General features: G+C 44.3%; 1 protein-coding gene across 4 annotated transcripts in view; it reads left to right on the top strand.

Annotated features, from left to right (window-relative positions):
* cacna1c (calcium channel, voltage-dependent, L type, alpha 1C subunit) overlaps positions 1-17,781 on the top strand; it is a 184,721-nt gene that overhangs the window by 8,379 nt on the left and 158,561 nt on the right. The window lies entirely within an intron of this gene.

Raw genomic sequence — 17,781 nt, 5'->3', positions numbered from 1 at the left:
CCGGGGGCTTTCATTCGGTGTTACTGATCCCCGGCGTGCGCGGCCCGTGGGCGGCACGCAGGCACACGCGCACACACAGTCACAGGCGCACGCGCACACACACACACACACACACACACTCACGCCGAAACAGACACGCACGCTCCAGTCTTGCTCTCCAACAACACGCTGTTCGTCGTTACGCCAACACATGCGTGTTTGTTTTATACCCGTGTTGCCGCGTACAGGCGCCACTCGATCACTGGCTAAGGACGCGCGGTTTTGGCGCTTTTTCCCGGCATGTGCCGTTAGCCACCGTGCCGCGGGGCCTAGACCGTACGCACACCGGGCCGGCGGCGAGCCGCTGCGCGCTCTGCTGCATCACTTGGATCGTGTGTGTTTTTTTCGGACTCAGAGTCGGAGTGAGATGTGTGGTTAAAGGTAACCGCCCACCCTTCTGATGCGACCAGCCGGCACGAGCCGTGGACGGAGCCTGACGCCCCTCCCGCTCCGTCTCTCATCAAGCGCTTCATTTGACTTTGACTCTACAGTAATTCGAATCTTCAGTTTATATGCCGCCTGACAGCGGGCGTTTCTCCCGGTCTCTGGGAGAAATGAGCTGTTGCACCACGCCGTGGTCTCCCAAAGTGGGTCGGCGGTGAAGCGTGGGTAGGAGGACGGGGGGTCGGGAGCGACTGGAGCAGAACCGTCTGGGCTCGGTTTGCTCCCCAGCTCCAGTCATGACCAGACGGTTATGTCGCTGTGATCAGCACTCAAAGCACGCTCAGTGCGAAGCACAAGGCCAAGGTTTCGTGTAGTTCAGACGGAGTTTGGTTCCCCTTGAGCCCATCGTCCAGACAGCCGCGGCACACTCTCTACAGGGCGACGTGGACACGCAGTCCGCTGTGGGTTCGCTGTGGGTCTGCTCTGCTCATTCTCTTGCGCTGGCGAGCTGAGAAATATTTAGTGATGAGGACGGTATGGTACACGGACAAGAAACAGAGAAAACACAGTACTTGATGTAAAGCCGTGGAAGACGGACAGAGTTTCTCTACAATGAATCCCCGCTACATAATGATTACGACTTGATTCTTTGGAAATCATGATGTCCTGGAACTACTGACTGGGCATCGGTGATAACGGGCATAAACACACAGTGACATTAAAAATCCTTTGTTGTTCCCCAATCACACACAGTTTGTTTTTTTTTTTATGTAAACGAAGTTTTATTTAAGATTTCGAAGCAGAAATATTATGGTTCTTTTTCAGCACCGTGGACAGTTTCACTTTTCCAACGTGCGGACGTCAGAAGTCATTTATAGATCGATTAATTGAATCCATCGCGGCAGTTTGTCAATTATTCAATTCACTTACATTTATTCACTTAGCAGATACTTTTCTCCAAGGCGACTTACAATGGATACTATGTAGTGTTATCAGCCCACACACCTTATCCACCAAAGCCAAAGGTGACTTGCACTGCTAGATACACTACTTACAGTGGGTCACTCATCCATACATCAGTGGAACAGACTCTCTCTGACACTCACACACTATGGGGGAACCTAAACAGCATGTCTTTGGATTGGGGGAGGAAACCAGAGCACCCAGAGGAAACCCACACACACAGGGAGAACATGTAAACTCCACATAGACTGAGGGGGGATCAAACCCACATCCTCTCGCATTACCCAGGCTCTGCGAGGCAGCAGTGCTACTCACTGTGCCACTGTGCCGTCCACATCGTGTCCTGCTTGTGCACGTGCCATTGTCACGTTTGCCTGCTGCCACAGTTGTTGTTTTATCTTAATTACAGGAATGCTGCGGGTTTCATTGCTACACCTGGTCTGTTAGAAAACCTGTTGGACGCTGCCTGGCAGTGATTTATGCTGGAACTAAGTGGGTTTTGATACAATAACAGACTGCCTACCACACGGACAGCAGGCAGTCCACTAGTCAGGGCCATTCCGTTTCATCTGAAGATTCCTGGTTTGAATTCCCACTCCTGTTGCAGTAGCCAATCAAAGTACTTCTCCTGAAGTGGTACAGTAAGGATACCCTGCAGTAGTGTAAATGGGCAAATCAGTGCAGAGTTCATTACCTAACTCTTTCTTACTTTGGAGAAAGGTGCAAGGTAAATAAAAGTTAATAATAAGTGCATATTTAATAGCTGTATGTAAGCTGGGTCTGCCAGGATAAAAGACACTTCCCCAGTTTAATTGCTTTGGGAGCTTCATGTTTTAGACATCTTCAGAGGGACGGCTCTGCTAAGTTTGTTACATCTACGCAATTGGTTTGAATTAGCTTTCCTGTCTGTTATTTCATAAGAAGAGGACACCTATTTAAGCGGAAATGTCTAGAACCCAGACCGTGGATGTTGTAACTGGAGACGGAAATGGTGATGAAAAAAAAAAATGAATGCAAGATTTCGAGCCACCCACTTATCCATGCCCCTTTGCTTTTTAGCCACATGGCCGTAACAGCTTACTTTTATCTGTGGCACCAGTCACCCTTAACCATTATCACAGGATGAAACCACATCCAGGCTGCCGACTTGTGGCTCAGGGAGTCAGCAGCAGTTGGTAACGATACCACTTTTTCACTTTAGGCAGAGATAATTTAGAGAGGCTGAGCATGATGAAAAGCTCTGTGTTTATAAATGTACAAACTGCAGAGTATACATGTCACGTAGTTAGGCTGGGGCTTCATAAAGCTACGTTTCAATGTTTATTCTGAAAGAATTAGTAAAAGAACAATAAGGCAATATGCAACAGGAAATTGAAAAAGACAAAGAACATGTGAAAACGAACATGCATTAAGGATTTCTTGCAAAGTAGTGTTTCAGAATTGTTCTTTTAATGTTAAAGACAATGCAACCAAGATGTCTCATGCCACCACTTCAATGGGCAAGCCCATGGTTAAAAATAAAGCACATCTATGTGAAGGTAGAAAGAGAATCAATGCTCATATGCACATAATTTTTTTTTCTGGATTTTTAAATGCTTTTCTTTAACAGGAAGCTACCTGGGCTCCATGGTAAGAAATAAAAGATGCAACATTTTATTTGTTATGGGTACCCCCTTTAAAAATGATGCATGACCCCATGTGTCTTTACAGAATTATCTGGTAGCCCAGTGAGGAGTCAGCCCACATCATCCACAATACCAAATGTGCAAAAAAGTATGTGGATTTACTCCTTAACAATCTCACAACGTCTCCTTCACTGGCTCTGTCAGCCACACAGAATTTTGGCTTGGACCCTAGTCACCTCTGAAATAGAAGCAGAATTTTTTTGTGTGCGCATCTATTAAGCTTCCTGTCAAGTATCATTGTTTAGGAAAAGGGAGAGACTCCTTCAGCTTCTGTCATCACAGCCCCTTCCCAGTCACATGTTCTTCAAAGTTGTTGACTCAGCACCATTCTTCTTTATAGTTCTTTCAAATACGGACGCAGTTGTAGCCGAAATCCTGGTGGTATTTGGCCTATTCAAACGCCCTGAAGGAGAACTCAGCTGTGGTTGACTGTAAAACATAATCTCTTTTGTACAAGAGACAGTTTGCAACAGGCAGCTTCCGTGTTTACTGATTGTGTTGGTCTGGCTCTAGGGGACTATTAAGAGTCACTGTTAAGTAGGTGATCAATTGAAAATGCAGCATTGAATATGTGCAGTCTAGCATTACCTTTCTTTCTCTTCAATGTTTTGCACAAGAGGTCTTGGTCAAAAGGCTGAATGCAGGAGAGAAAAGATACAGACCTTATTTTCTCTCAGGACAAAATTCATTTGGAAAGAGTGAGTGGGCTCAGATTACCCACAGTTCTGTCTGGCTTAAGCTAGATGTTCGGCATTGGAAATCTATCCAAAGACCTCCTCCACTACCAACTGCTTTGGGCCTTCAGCTTAATTCTTGTTGTGACAAGCCTGTGGTTTTAGCATACCGTTTGGTTTGTATTGTACAGGTGTCAGTTTTTTTTTTAACCTTGCATAAAGGGACATTGGGGTGGTGATTTTAGCATTGCAGCCAACCTTTCAGACTGCAGTGCTTTAGGTCCAGTCAGTCATTAAAAATAATGTCTGTGATGCTTTACGGTTTGTGACTCCTGCTCGCGTTTAAACTGCAGTACTCAAGAACCGAGTGTCTGACCTGTGCTGCTGCCACCATCTCCTGCTCTGCTGTGTTAAATGTAGGGCCATCGTTGCCATTCCATTTTTTTGGAGTAGATTTTTGATAATGAACGTGAATTTACTGGCAGGTTCCCAGATCACATCCCGTTGAACTAAGACAGCAAATTTTGTGAAGTTGCATTTACTTTTAGTTGGGATGCTTGCTGATTTAGTACAGAAAATTGAAAAATACTCTAATTAGGCCTAAGTGTCGAAAGGAACAGCACTTGAACTTGTGAAATGAAACAGCACAGAAACTAATTTTCCAATATTTGTTAATGTTCTCGATGTAGTGTTGCTTTTTATAGTTGCACTCCCCTCTCCTTCTTATGCTTCTAACAGCCTATTTTATATTTCCAGGCTTTCATTTTTTTCACTGCTACTGTCACTGCTGCACTATTTTGGTTTGATCATCTTCTGGTTTGATGGAAACAATGAAAGCTGAAATGATTTGTGTAGACATGTTTTAAAATTTTAAAGGTCCAAGAAATTACTTGAAATTCATCTACGTATACCCTTCTTCACCCTAATATTACTGTAGCTATTCCATTGCAACTGCCATTTTACATGTGTACAGGCTTACTGGCTGAAAAGCAGAAGCAGATTACATCACTGCTTGCAAATGAGTGACATCAGGTGTTGGTGAGCAGGTGGAACTTTGAAGGACATCTTGCTGAGTAATACATGGGAGGCAGTGTCAGAGGGCACATCCTGTCCATATAAGGAAGAGGTCCAGAATTTTGTATGCGCAGTTGTATGTTTTATACAGCAACTGTAGACTAAAAAAGATGAACCCTCACCTCCAAAATAGACAACAATTACAGTGTCTTTGTTGCAGTCGCTCCTGGAATGCTGATCCGTTTGAATCTTTTCCTGCTGTCTCAAGTTTAAGCAGTGCTTCGCAACCTTGTACATGAGCTGTACAACGTCAGGATGGACATCTTCTAAGTAACCATTGACAACCAAAAGTGAGAGTAATAATTGCAAAAATGTTTTCTGATGCACAAAAAAAACCAAGCCAGAAAAAATAGAACGGGGCGGGGGGGAGGCTTAACTAAGTGTTAATTTAACTTCTTGCCTTAAAAGTGCCGAGAAGTTCCGTTACTTGTGCATAACCCATTTCTGCTGATAACGTAGCACATTTTTTGAAGATCCTGCATTATTATGTTTCAATTAACATCTTTTAAAAGCAATGCAAATCAGTTTTACAAAGATTCAGACTATTTGATTCTCCACAGGAATCAGAAAACGTGGCTACAATATACTTGACATTGCTCGATACCTTCGTTTTTTTTTTTATGCCTTGTCGTTAGAGTTGAAGAAAAGGTGGGATGTCTGTTTTTCAGTACCAGAAAAAAGTTTGCAGTGGCTCAGTAGTTGTGGTGCTGGAAGGGCACTGACAGCACAGCCATAATCCCCCTACACTGTTTGATTCGCCCCCAGACTCGCAGGTCTCTTTATAATTATCTCAGTGGCAATATGCTGCTAAACTAACAGCAGGAAGCCACTGATCAAAACATGGGCCACAGAAGAAGAGCGAGAACTTAGGACTCCTGCAGCTGCTCAAATGGTGGGTGTTACCTCAGTATGTAAGCACAGGTCTGTTAGGCCTTTTTTCGGACCCTCTTGCATTAAACAAGCCTTTTAAAGACGTGTTCTAGGACAAAAGCTCTAATCATCTAGCAGATGTGTTGGCTGTGGAATTCTGCTCTTGTTTCTGATCTCTGGAGATCATGCAGGACAGTGCGTTCAGTAAGGATTGCAAAGAGCCTCACAGTTAGTGGCGTTCTTCCTATATGTCAAGTGGACATGTGTTTGCTGGGTTTTGCCAAGTTTAATTTGCTCCACAGCATCACTAACCGCTTTCAGAGATCAGGCTGAACTCCAACGCATGGCTCATGTTTGTCATTCATGACAGGCTGTAGAGACCAACAAGAAAATGGCCCCTTTGCTCAGGGCCGTTGGCACTCATCCTCTTTGATGCACAACATTACACTTTCTGTCAGATGCAGGGCAGGATGGATGAATGAAAGGGCGGATAAATAAATTAGCTGATTTGGTAATTATCTTTGTGTTGGGGTGGAGGAGGGACAGCTGTGTGTGGCAGGAGCTTTCAGCACCTAGGGTGTCAGTAGATACAAGGGTGGCAGACAACAGGAGGGCGAGAAGAGGCTTTGTTCTTATGGCCAACCAAGTGTCCGACCAAGCGTAGACCACTCTGGCCCCACTTGTCGCCTCTGCTTGTAGGAGTCACTGGCATGATTACAACACCTTGACCCTTGGTACCTGAGCCGCAGCCCACGCAGAGGGTCAGACGCCCTTTCCACTGGCACAGTAGAATCTGGGTTAAGAGAAGGTCATAATATAGGTGCTCACTGGTTTTCGAGCAACTAGACCTGTACTCTAAGCTGTCCTTTTTATAACTTCATTACACACAGTGTAATCTACAGCCTGGAAAATACTTAAACTTGTTTTCTGTCAAATGGCAAAAAAGAGGCTTCATTTTGATATCTGTAGTGCTCTGATGATGTGTGGTGTTTTCAGTCATTTTTACTGATGGGGTTAGGATAACTGCTATGTATAGAATCTTGCATATGTTCACGCAGGATTTTTAGCAGCCATGAGTACACAGTAGAGCAATGCAATGTCTATAACCACTCATCCCAAGTGGAGTCGCAGCAAGCCGGAGCCTACCCGGCAACGTACCCTGGATGGGGCACCAGTCCGCACCCCAAGCGGGGCTCAAACCTCAAACTCACCACACAGGAGGCACAGGCCAAACCCACTGTGCCACTGCATCACCATGCCCTCCACTACATGGCAGAGCATGATTTTCAAACCTCAATCAATGAAGCTCTTGCTGGATAAACCACATGTTACCATCTTGAATTGATTTGAATCTGGTTGGCAAAAGCTGTAAGTTCTGCAGTGAAGTATAAGGCCTTTATGGACAACGTCTCCAGGTATTGCAGGCAGTTTAGATCAGGGCAGTTAGAGTTCAGTGAGTTTCTTTTGCCACATTTCTTCATCAGTGAATTGACTGAACACCCTCTTAGGATTTTAGTGGACCACGATACTGCCTTCAACTGCGTTGTCAGTCAACTTGGTGGATGATGATGGTAATATTAGTGGTGTGGGGGTTGAGGTGGCAGGTGATTTGGAAGGCTGGACCTCGCTGAAAAGAGCACTCCAGTGCAATGGAGACCCCCTGCCTAGACAGTATTTCAGGTGGTTCCTAGGCCATGAGTCACCAGGCTCCTAGGAGGCCCCAATAGCCCCATCAGAAGATGTAATCAGAGGCTGGAGGGCTGATGAGGGCTTTGGTGGAACGCTGGAATGCTGGGGGCAGAGCCATGTATGGTCCACAATGGTAAACACACACACACACACACACACTTTCAGAACCGCTTGTCCCATACGGGGTCACGGGGAACCGGAGCCTACCCGGGAACACAGGGGCGTAAGGCCAGAGGAGGAGGGAACACACCCAGGACGGGACGCCAGTCCGTCGCAAGGCACCCCAAGCGGGACTTGAACCCCAGACCCACCGGACAGCAGGACTGTGGTCCAACCCACTGCGCCACTGCACCCCCCCTCAATGGTAAACACCTCTCTCTTTTTCTTTGGATAAGGAGTACCCCCTGCCATGTGGTTAAGATCAGCTGATCTATGTCTTAGGGTAAGCACTGAATCTGTTATTGTGTGTAAGCTCTGTCTTCCTTAGTGCAAAGCATTGCCCATCCTTATGTGGCCCTAAAGTGTTGTTTTCATAGTGGGTAAAAGCTGTACTTCTCCTTTGCTGTAAACACTACCTCTCCTAACGTGGTTAAGACCCATCACTGTTTTTTATGGTTAGACATTTAGTCTCCTTTCCTACAAGCATTGTATTTGCATAAGTGCTGCTCTCTTCACATTTGCTGGATACCATTCCTCTGTTTGTACTAGTGTGCTGTCTGTCTCAGTCAGAGGCGCTGATTGCGGAACGTCACACAAGCCGCTGGCCAGCATTTGGTTGTGAGGGAGTTTTAGACAGGAGTGTAGCTAGTGGCATAGGGACAGCCAGCTTTGAAGGGGGGGGTCCCTCGTCACACATCCTCTCTGCATCCAGCTTTCCCCACAGCTGTAGTTTGAATGGAAACCCTCTGACACACTATTCTCAAATCTCAAACAAACCACTGCTTCCAGTTAAATGCCACTTTTTGGGATTTTCACATCATAGCATTTTATGCTGGAACATAGAGAGACAAACTTTCAGTACAGACCAAGTCATTTCTTGAGAGGACAAAGTGAATATCTCTGCTTCCCAAGCTTACTGCATGGAATGAGTATATTGCAGATCGCATCTGCATAGGTTAGGCATGGTGGGTGATCATAACCTACGATGGCCATAGGGTCTGTCTTTTCTATTTCATTTTCCACTTTTAATCAGCTGCTCATTCTATCTGCAAGAGGCAGGTGATAATAATGTTTTTTATTCAAATAAATCGACCCGCGATCGCAGTCTGCATAGATACTTTCCATTTGAATAGTGGGGTATTTTCGTACCTTTCTTCCAGTTACAATGGTACAGTCCTTTGCTTGGGCTGTTCAGAAGTTGACCTCCTTGCACTATGCACATTTTTTCCTTCTTAAACACCACATTCCATTTATTTCGATGATTTGATTAAACTTCTGAGACACGTGCAGTATCCTCGATAGTTTCATGGATTCCATGCCAAGGAGCCTTCTAGGTTTTTTGCAAGTGAGACTGCAGTTGTAAGTTGTCAGCATGAGTGTCTAGAATACTTTTGTGTTTCACTCCATTTCTTTAAATTTCTTTTTTGGGTTTTGTATGCATTTCAAATTTTCAGTGCTGTCATCATTGATTTAGATGCCTGATCATCTCCTTTTTGATGTGCACTGATTTTCTACTGTGAGGTGGTGGAAAAAAAAACAATGTACTTTATTTACTACCCCTGTAGTGTTGCTGGCTGCTCAGTCATGTTGTTTTAAACAAATTCACAGAGTGAAAACCTATTTCCATCAAAGGGCTTTTCAACCCCAGAAGCATTATGTCAGCGAAAGACAATTATTGTAATTTCATCGGAAGGCTGACGCCCCACACCAAGAGAACTTCTTCACTGTAGTAATCCCACAGTTCCCATTTCTTTGGTAAGGACCTTGATTTAGATTTCTCATATTCTCCCTTCCCTGACCACAAATGCAGAAAAAATGTTACATAGTTCTGCAGTTGGACCGAGTTTTCTGCTTCCCATTGTCAGTCATCCAGTTAACCAAAGAATTAAAGACGTCCCACAATTTGCATAACTAATGAACCATGTTCAGAGATTTTAATTATCCATTGGCAATGCACTAGTACCGGATTGCTTTTCTTTCTGAAGTTAATCAGGTGATAACTAATGCTTGGCTCCTGACACTTACAGAAGGTTGGAAGAATGGGCAACTAAGTCAAGTTAGGAAGCTTTATTTACCATCACTGTAGCGGTCAGCCACACACATCACGTGTACACGCTGTGAACCACTCGTACCCAAATGTGTTGATTTGTTTTGAAAAAAAAAATATTTGGCTGACACCCAGGTTTGTCTGCTGATGCTAATTTCCAAGATTTCCTTCCAAGTAGCAGATTAGATAGTGGATGAGAACCACCCACTCCCTTATTCCCCAATATAGGTATGAGGCCGAATTTCGGACTAACAGCTTTGTTACAGAAGTTACCTTGGTGGTTAATAACACAAACTTTTAACCTGAGGGTTTTCCCAAGGGGACAGTCTTGGAAAAGACACTGAATTGCTGCAGCAAAATATCAAGCTATATAAATGGATAAGATTATATGTCACTGGATCAAAGCATTAGCTGAGCAATATAATATCTGCGGTGCAATCACTCTCAAAGGTTTATGAAACTTTCGGAGACCCTCCTCTGCCCCTATATCGCTGGCTCTTTTTTTTGGCTTTAACTGTTGCTTGGAACTGATTGTGTGATGGGGCAAGAGCTTCAAGGTCGCCCTGCTCCTTGATTTAAATCCAGGCTGTGACTCTGTTCCATTGCTTACGCTTGAGGGGGAGTTGGTTCTACAGCGACGCCAGTCCTCTACATTTTCACTCAAATGAATGACAGACTGTCACTGCAGCTGGTGCCCTCCAGCTCTGCTTCACCCAAAGTATATGCTGAAGCATTGTTGCGTCTTCGTCCTCAGCATCTTGTTTGTTTGCTGGACGGCACATGAAGCGGAATTGAGCTGTCAGGAATCAGCAGCATCAAAGTTCTTTCCTGTCCTGCTTGTTCCGTGGATCAAATGCGGTTGGAATTTAATGTTCTTGGAAGTTGTACACAAATAAATGATGCTGCCATGCATGAAATGCGATAAGACTTTCTTTTCAGACGTTAGTTAGTCCTCTTTCCATGCTCATCATTTGTTTGGTGGACTGAGAAGGTCCTCATTAGCCTTTAGATTTCTGTCAGTTTTGCTTTAGTATTTTCAGCTGGATAGTCTTCAGACAAGTCATAGAAACTTTATTATTTATTCGTTGGCTTTAGCAGATGTCTGGATAGTTTACATTGCTGTACTTTTATTCGGTCAGGCTTTAAGGTAATGGTAGCAAACATGACCGGTAAAAATATGTACAGGAGACCTGTCCAGGTGGATGATGTCTGAATAACGCTGGTGTCGATGCAGATTTCCTCAGGAGGCTTCTGGTGACAGTGATCAACATCTGGAAAAGAAAACAAGCATAGCCTAAGAAGGGGGCCATGTATTGGTGGGAGGCTGTGAGTTCCAGGGAAGGAAAATTAATGGTCAATGATGGTTAACAATCCCTTCTCAGAGCTTCATTCTGTTTTGTGTACGACAGGCATTTTGAGAGCCGGGGAGTGTCCCAGGTCCAGTTTTTCCCATGTTCTTTTTTTTTCTAAACAGCACAACAGTATCCAGTGGCGTGAAAACCGTGACGGGAATGAAGTTGATTTGCTAATTGACTTCCTGCCCCCCACATTCCTTCATTTTCCATTTTGTTCTTATTCAGTGCTTGGACTTCAGTTTCTCCTAAGCACAGTGTTACAGGCTTAAGGCAATTTTCCCTAATCAATATTAAATGGAAATTACACAGTCCTTGTTATTATTGCTGAGGCTTAAAGGAATGTTTTACTGCGGAATCACCTTAATGCTGAGGGTTTTTATCATCTAAGCTTAGTTGATAAGGTCTCGTGTGCATTGTTCGTTTGATCTAGGCTATTTCCTCTCATTTACTGTGCTACAAAAAAAACCTCTAAATCTTTTGTCCTGCTGGGGTTTAGGAGCTAGGTAGAGCAGATGCTCCTGTGACGTGTTTTTGCTGAAAACTGCAGATCAGAATGTATTAATAGATTGCCCTTTATTAAATGGCTGGTCTCTTACACATTAAACAACTGGCTGGTGCTGTGAGAAATGCTTGTGAAGGCTTTCGAGTCTCTGCCAGCACGAAAATATCTGATATCATGGCTAGGACATAAGAATGTTCCCACAATCAACGTTATCGTGACCACAGACTGTGAGACTTTGGTAACTGTTCTTCGGCCAGTCTCAAAGTTAGAGATATCCTGCTTTAGAATCATGGGCAAACACGCTGACTTGTGGGTTGGCCAGCAATCCAAAACATAAACAAAAAACCAAAAAGGGGGTTTCCAAGGAGACTTCATGACCAAGGACTGACATTGTCCTGTTGGCCATTCGCGGGACGCAGTCTTAGGATCCCTACAGCAATGATTTGGAGGAAAAAGGTGGGACCGTCTTTACACAGTGCATTTGAATTGCAGGGTCAGTGTGCAGTGCTGTCTGACATATGGTGGTGATCAGTGTTAATCACCCAGCTCTCCCATAATTCCCCCTGACAGCACACAATGGCACATAAACCCCAGTGCTGGTACGAGTAGCGTTTTGCCCGAGAGCAGCTTTTTCCTTTGGAGGCTGTGCTATCCTTGTGGGAACTAGTGCTCTTAGATTGCCACCAGCAGAACCTACCCCCAAGACCTGTTCTTCACAGGAAATGCTTCCCTCATGCCTGACCTTAAAGGGGAACGGCAATTACACGTAGTGAAATCGAATGCATACACATTGAGTCAATCGGAATGCAAAATAGATTGTATGAGAGAAGTGCATATGAGTCAGCGACAGCAGAGTTCTGGTGATGCTGGCTTGTAAGGGCAGCCTTGATTTTTTTTTTGGTCTGTGAGGGAGGGCAAGTCGCAAAAAGGCCCAGATCTTGAGAAGGCCCGGAAAATGAAAAAAGGCATAAAGGTCTGTGATGTCATTGAATTCTCAGACGCACAGGGAGACGGAGTGGAGAGCGCTTTTAAAGGCCCTTTACTGAACTTTTCCTTCCACTTTTGAGTTGCAAGGGTAACTGGTGCTGCTTTGTGTGCGGCTCTTGAGCAAGATGCTGACTCCACAGTACGTCTCCTCCAGTACAATTCACAGATGGTTCTTATCTAAACAGTTTACTGGAGCTGGTACCCGGTGGCACAGTGGCCATGACACGAACCTGAGTGGTCCAGCGCCACTTGCAGGAACAAAGGGCTCAGGGCAGCCTGCAGTGCTGCAGGCCTATAAACTACTAGACCAGCTTGGACCCGGGTTCCGAGGTCTTGCAGGTACTGTGTAGACAGCAGGCGCGTGCCTCCTGTCCACTCCGCCTGTTTGCTGGTTTTTTGGCCGAATCCAGGTTTGCGTGACCCTGCTACCTGGCAGTGCTCCAGGCTTCGGGGGGGTTCAAGCCCGGTCTGCATATGATTGCCATTATTTCCAGTGCCGTCTGCTCCCAGGGTTCACGTAAAGGCCCACAGCTGATGCGATGATAAAACCCTAGTCTCTGTAGTAAACCCATCTGTGTGGTCACTATTGGGTTTCATGAAGTGAAATTATCCCCTGAGCCACTCCTGTTTTAGTTACTACAAACTGTGAGCTAAAATATCCCGTGGCATTGCCATGGGAACTGAATTATATGTACATAAGAAGATGTTTGCAGTAGACGTTCTCCTCTCCACACACAGCCTGTTGCTCTTCCTGATGAAAAACCCAAAGGCAGGAAAACTGCATTTCCCTCACCTCAGGCGTAGTGCAATAAAACCACCTTCGCTCCCACTGTCGTAGTGAGGCATGACATTTGACCATTAACTACAACTCAAATGGTCTTATCTCTTGTTAGATGCCAGTTTACCATCTGGCAGAGAGGCGGTTGCCGATGGTGACCACCTGGAGACTCTTCTGCGCTGTTTGTCATATCCATGGAGGCTCTGGCTTCTCCCCTCACTATAAAACTATTAAATCTGAGTTGCATCTTATCCTGAAAGGGGTTAGTTCACATTATGGATCAATGAACTGTGAGAGTCAAGCTAATGAAAGATTACGTTTCAGAAACATTTATACGTGATCCAGTTAAATGGGAAATCAATACTTTGTGCAGAACAGCGTTTTCTTTGTAATAACCCGTGTTTGGAACGCTTGAATTCAGAGGGTGTAGATAAGTAGACCAGCCTGTCTGGAGTTCTCGGGGAAATAGTTTAAGGCACTGTGACCTCTTGTTTTTGTGTCGATTGTTACAGTTTTTTGTGGCGTATCTCTTCTAAAAAAGCAGACTTTTTATTGAAATCGTCTGCCGTGAGAGATGAAAATTAAGGGCAGGCAGGATAGAAAACATTCAGCTCAGCTGCTTTTTTCATGTCAGCCTTAACCTGCAACAATGGACCCCATGTCCTTGGTGTTGTTTGTTGCACCTTTTGTTTCTAAACGTGCATCGTTTGTCACCTGATACGGCCATATTTGTATGGCGCCCACCTTTTTCAGCTGCTGTTGCTGTTATGCTTACTCACAGCTCATCTGCAAAAGGGATAAAATCCAGAGAAAAAGGAAAACAGGAAGTGGAGCGTCAGAGGTGACTTGCATTTGCGTTAGTGTTAACATCGCAGTGTCACACAGCCTGTTGGTCTCCCATCTCTTCTGCATGTAAAAGCGGGGCACCCGTCTGCTGCCGTTACACCGCCAATTGCCTTGGATGAACGGAAGCAGATTATCTGCAATCCCCTGGGCTCGCTGTGGGCCTGCAACAGAGAGGAGGGACGGTGATATAACCTCTGCATGGAGGCCTGATGGATTAATGCACTAATTGGGAGGGACCCTGTGTATTCCCTGTGATGGAAAACGATTGCTAAACCAAACATGCTGTAGCGTAAGACAGACACGGAGAGAAAGAGAGAAGCCCATTCAGCTGCAGCTCAAGCACTCGAAATGCATACGCTGTAATACCTTTTCGAAGTGTTTATACGTTTCATACAAGTACCCACTTCAAATAGCACGTATGCAGCCATAATTAGATGCGAGTCGGCACTGGTTAAATCAAAATGCAATTAATTGTCTAATTTTCTGTAAATGCATTGTCTTAAAGTGTACCTGAAATTGCAAACTGCAGCCATGTAGAAGCACACTGGCTGATCCCGACTGACCCGCACTTTACGACATGTCTGCGTTTGTCAAGGTGACTGTGGTGATGGAGGAGTTCACCCTCCCAGATTGGAAATACCCTAATATTCCTGCCGAACTTGAAACAGTTCTACCAGTCGGCAGTGTCTTCCACAACATTTGTGAAATTACGTGCCCCCACAATACCAACCAACCAACCAACCAATGTCTACAACCGCACAGCCAAACTTTAGTGGAAATGTTGTGGTCATGTGGTCATGCTTCTACACAGTGCAGTGAACTGTATTCAGAGCAGCTCTTCTATACAATCTGGTTGGTCAGTTGGACATCTTATGCTAAGATGGCTTTTTTACTCATATTTTTACTCTACTTAATATGCTCAGTCCTGGAAACGTGAAACTGATACAGTCGTGATAAAGTGTAAGGAAACGGTGAAGTTGCATTGTTCACCTCCATATGCTGAATGTATAATGATAAATGAGTCCAATTTGATAGAATCAGGGCTGTCAGCTGGCGCAAGGCAAGTGAAGCAAGACAACTTACCAATGATTTAGCAGTAATGTCTTCATTCTGTTAAAAAAAAAATCATTTCCCAGCAGCTCCCCCTCTTAGGGTGTGTCTCTAGGTCCTCCCAGGGTATGACATGTTCATGGCAAACCTAACTTACCCGTCTCTAAGCAGCGTATCAGGGTACAGCATGAGTGGTCAGCAAAAATTCCTGGCAAGAGTCAGTGTTACTGCGACTACCTAGTTTTTTGTACATATTCTGTCGAGAAGGGAAGATTATAATGTGTCCATTAAATGTCAGATCTTTCCTCCATATCCATAGCTGGCTGTATACGCCAGATGCTGTTGTTATGTATGTGTGGTGATCCACTTGCTCCCCCCCATATTGGAGTGAAAATTGTTCAAGCTATTACATAACATTAGGTCCCGTGTGCTGTGTACATTTCATAGCCCTTACTTAAATAATAACTGGGCTTTTGCTGTGGTTTAACTGCCGCCATGTACTCGAAGGAGCCAAGTTAAAATCCCTTGACCTGCTGTAGCACCCTTCAGCTATGTACTTACCTTGAAATGCTCCAAACGAAATACTTGCTATAAATCAGTAAATCATTGTAAGTTCCCTTTGATATAAGCAGCAGCTAAATAAGCAAATGAGCAACATAAAAATGTAATCATTTGCTGAGAGAAATGAAACTGGAGCCAGAGGTATCAAACACTGTGTCTTAAACATCTTTACAGATTTAAACTTTACCTAATATATAATCATGACTCAATCAATGAATGACATATAATTTGGGTATGCCTTAATGGAAGAACAGGTGATGGCTACGCTCAAGAGTGTAATACAGCAGTTCCCTTCCCTTCTTTGGTCACATTCTAAGTCTTTAACCACAGGGCCACCTAGTGACACATGTTGTTTCAGCAGACCCCTGTCCTGGCTTTCAGTGCTGTGTGAGTATTAAAATTGCATTGGTTATAAATATTGAGTATTGACTCCTCTTAGCCTTTAATGGATCAGTTTGGTTTCTCCACATTTTTCTTTAAAAACATTTTAAATTACAGTAATACAAACATTTAAGTAATTTGGGTAATAAAATGTAACTGATTTGTTTTCTTTTGTTTCATTCTGTTACTTGCTGTTTCGGATTCAGTGTTTAACAAGTTCTTACTCCGTTGTGGTGTAGAGTGAAACATAAAGCATTTCAAATATGTTATGAAATATTCATATTTACTATTAAGCTTACTGATATGGTTTGTAAAATTATATGTTTTATCGTACCATAAGAAACTTAATAGCTTAGCCTCATGGATCACACAACTAGCAAAATTAATTGAATCATTCACTAAGAGTAGAATCCAAATACTAATGTTTAAAAAAGCCAACAACCACAGCTGTAAACACATATTTCCAGTTTATGACACTTACCATAAATGGCAAGCCTGTTCTCCAGCAAATATCAGAACAAGGTGGTTTCATGTTTTCGGAAAGAGCGCTCTATCAAAAGACGGTACGGTTAAATTATTTAATGGTGCTCAGATTGGCTGTAATTTTCCCCATATTTAGCGTGAAAAAGTATGACGAGAAATTTTCTGATGGCAACATTTCCTCTGCTTCCGAGGCTGAATCCGTAATCCTATTTCATGTCCAAATTATAAAACGGAGCTGGGCTTTGGGGTTTAACCTCCTGCAGTATGCGGACTGGTCAGAACCACAGTAAGAGTAGCAAGGCAGTCGGGAACAAACTCCTTCTTCTTGTAGTGTTAATCTAAGTCCACAGTTGAATGGAGCTTTCAGAATCGGCAAAGCTGTGGATTTGTCTGCTGAATCGAACAGATTAATGTTCTGGGTGGCTGTATTGCCTGCACTCTTAATAGGAATCGGATCTTGCAAATCAGCTTTCCCCTCTATACACAGTATGCCTGTCTGCCTCGTCTCCGATTGAGACATTTGTTTCAGTTCGATTTGGCTCAGCCCAAAGCGGGACCTCACACCCCTCCACCTGCGTGCGTGTATCCGAGTGGATGTCTTGCCCATGTGTACTACCTGCGCCCTCCACGCAGCTGTGTGCAACATGTGAACCGCATGCATCCATGTGACAATACGTTTAGGACACACATACGCACCCGTGCGATAGCCCAGTACTACAGTGCATGCACCTAAGTACCGCATTAACGTGTGCCACCGTGTATCACATGTATCCGTGCTGTGTGTGTACAACATGAATGGCATACGTCAGGAGTCAGAAGAGCACATTCTTTGAATTTCTGAACGGGCTGAGCAGTGATAACCTGCCATCCAGATCAGCGGGACGTAAATTAAACCTGACAACCAGTCAGTTCTGGTGACCATGGGTAGAATCCATGTACATCCAGTTCTCTGTCAGAATGGAGTTCAAAAACCTGCTGCTTGCACAACTACCAACAGCTCAGCCAAGTTTTTTTTATTTTTTTTTATTTTTAAAATCTAAAAGGACTTTGGCAGCCTATAAGTTTTTTCCCTTACATAGGGAAGGCTGGGCTCATGTATCTAAACCTAACATAAAGAACAATGGCGCAGGCAGTGCCGTCACAGTACACTGTTTAACAGAGAACGATCCCTCCAAATCCACGCTCAGCATCTCCATCCCTACCATGCACAGACTGGGATGCAAGGCACATCGACTTGACCTGGGCCTAATGCAG

This window comes from Scleropages formosus, chromosome 21, assembly GCF_900964775.1.
Source record: "Scleropages formosus chromosome 21, fSclFor1.1, whole genome shotgun sequence".
Classification (NCBI taxonomy): Eukaryota; Metazoa; Chordata; class Actinopteri; order Osteoglossiformes; family Osteoglossidae; genus Scleropages; species Scleropages formosus.
The sequence above is the reverse complement of the archived record's forward strand: the minus strand, read 5'-3'. Positions and strand labels throughout refer to the sequence as shown.